Source organism: Anopheles darlingi, chromosome X (assembly GCF_943734745.1).
Source record: "Anopheles darlingi chromosome X, idAnoDarlMG_H_01, whole genome shotgun sequence".
NCBI lineage: Eukaryota > Metazoa > Arthropoda > Insecta > Diptera > Culicidae > Anopheles > Anopheles darlingi.
The window spans coordinates 987501-990000 of NC_064873.1; the positions used below are offsets into that span (position 1 = coordinate 987501).

The following is a 2500-nucleotide window of genomic DNA, read 5'->3' on the forward strand; positions in this document are numbered from 1 at the left end:
GGATTAAAGATAGAGTAGCAGCAAACGAGACTGACGTAAACGTGAGGTTTTTGCTAGACCTCAGGTCAGTAAGCTAGCTAGCTAGCTGGTGCGTCCTGCGCAATATCGACACACCAGTTCGAGGGGGCGGGGGTGATAAAACTAGGGGTAGTGGCCTGGTAGTGGCCGCGATCGCTATTGTACCCAGTAACTCTGAGTACACAATGGAGACGACGAGCGACGAGGGATGATAAAAAAATGAATAATATAGTTCACAGCAGCAGCAGCAGTAGTAGTAGTAGCTAGGCCAGGCGAACCACTATCGGCGTCCAGGAGCATTCCGCGAGCTATTTTGGAAGCTTAGCTCATGCTTAGCGTGAGCTCTGCCCTAGCACCTTCACGCTATTACACGTTCCCGGGGTTATAGGCCCCCCCCCATATAGGACGCATTGTTTATCTTAACGAACACACGCACACACCGAGTGGATGTCAAGTCGACAGCCGCTTGAAAGCGGGGGAGAGGTGGGAGCTGAACTGGTGGTGAAGAGATGGTGAGATGATGCTGCTGCTGCTGTTGCTAGATAAACCAACTCATACACTCATACACCCGCGCTGAAGGTAAAGTCAATAGTGTTCCTTAGACTCTCTCTCTCTCTCTCTCTCTCTCTCTCTCTCTCTCTCTCTCTCTCTCTCTCTCTCTCTCTCTCTCTCTTTCTAGCGCTTTGTCGTTAATCGATTAGCAAGAGAGCTGAGATGTGGGCCCATTGCACACTCGCCCCGGCCCCTCGGTGTGACCGTCTTGACCAACACCTTTCCCCCACCTCGTGTCCACGGTGTATGCAGCCTCCCCCCAGCGATGACCTTCATTGAGCCCCCCCCAAAAAAAACAAAAAACAGCGAATGCCGTTCAGAAATGCCGCTGAAACGCACGTCGCGACGATCGGCGATCTCTCTGATCGTGCGTGCGAACGATTCCCGGTGGGCATTACACTCAAGATTCTCTTTTTCTCTCGCTCTCTCTCGCGAGCAAGTGTCGTGTACTGTCACTTCTTGAAGGGCCGCTGTTTCGTTCGCTCTCCGCTCTAGTGTCAAGGGATGGGGACGCTGCAGCAGCAACAAATGCATAGATGCGAAGACGTGCTGCACATCGTTTTGCGTGGTCCCGTCATTCTTCGCCGTCGTTGTCGTCTGCTCCACGAGACACGCGACAAGAAGGAGAGGGCGGGATGTGCAGCGCCATCAACACCAAGATGCATGCTCCCCAAGAGATGTGCATCATCAGATGCGAGATGAAAGAGAGAGAGGATTGTGGAGTATTTGCGGATGTCGTTTCTGGCATTTGTTTTGCTTGCTTTTGCAACCGAGGGGGGGTCGAGGGGGATCGTATTTTTCTCTCATACACACACACAGGCCCAACGGCGATGGATACGCATACAATAATAATGCATGCATGGTGTGTGGTGCACTACTCCGTCCGTAGCTGCTGCGGGAATGCTCCGGATCAGATGCCGTTCTCCGCACACACACACACACACACACACACACACGCACACACACGTGCTCCTGGAGTAGGCCGCTAGAAAGGGGGGTGGTACGGAGCGGAGGGAGGGGTTGCTTCCGGTTCTTGTTCGGTTCGATTGTGTTGTTTTTGTCAACTCGTCGTCGTGGCGATCGAGGGAACGGGAGGAGAACGGTGCCGGCCGGTGCCGGTGCCCAACAGTACGGGCTGGGGGGTTGGGGGACAACAACCGTGCAACGAGGAGCGGGATCAGACGATGCTACAAACCTTAGCGCGTTCCGCGGTCACGCCACACGCGTCCACAACAATCCACTAACGGTGTCCAGAGGAAGAGTGGTAGTGGTTGGTGGTGGTGGTGGTCAGGGCCTCGGGGGCACGGGTCGCGGCTCGGTTGAATGGCGGCGCGCACTGTCTCCGTGTGTTGTTTTTTTGTTTGTTGCTTGTTGTTGATGTGCTGGTTGTTGTTGTGGTTGTTATTGTCGTTGGTCTGTTCTGTTTGATCGGTTCGACAGGCCCGGAATCAAAACCGGTGGGGGTCCTTCGCACACACACACACGCACACACGCACACGCACACACTGAGACTGCTGTTGGCGGCTGGAGTGGAGCACTTAGAGACTTAGAGGCGGCCCTTCACGGAACGGCGGGCGAGGAACCAGCAGCAGGAGCCAGGAGCCCGGTAGGTAGCTCGCTCTCTCCAGCCAGCCAGCCAGGAACGTGTCTCTAGAGGCAGGCTCCACCACTTCGTTTGTCAACCATTCGCTACTCACCACCGCGCACTATTGCACTCCAGCATTCAGCGCTAGATGCCTTCTGTGTCAGTCCAGTAAGGGACGGGACGGAGCAGCAGCAGCAGCCACCTCTCTAGCCACTAGCACTAGTAGTCATCAGTCAATCTGTCCTGCCTTCCTGTCTGCTCCACAAACGCACACACGTACGCACACGCACCAGAGTCCTATTTGTTTTCGTGTTGTGTGCCGTATACACACGCACGCAGCCTTTC

The 2500-nt window shown here is 55.0% G+C and overlaps 1 protein-coding gene across 5 annotated transcripts in view; it reads right to left on the minus strand.

Moving 5' to 3' along the window:
• LOC125949486 (uncharacterized PE-PGRS family protein PE_PGRS10) overlaps positions 1-2500 on the minus strand; it is an 11215-nt gene that overhangs the window by 8444 nt on the left and 271 nt on the right. For all 5 annotated transcript variants that reach the window (XM_049676589.1, XM_049676569.1, XM_049676599.1 and 2 more), the window contains exon 1: positions 1766-2500. This exon is cut by the window's right edge. The gene's annotated coding sequence lies outside the window, so the exon portion shown is untranslated. The remainder of the gene's footprint in view (positions 1-1765) is intronic.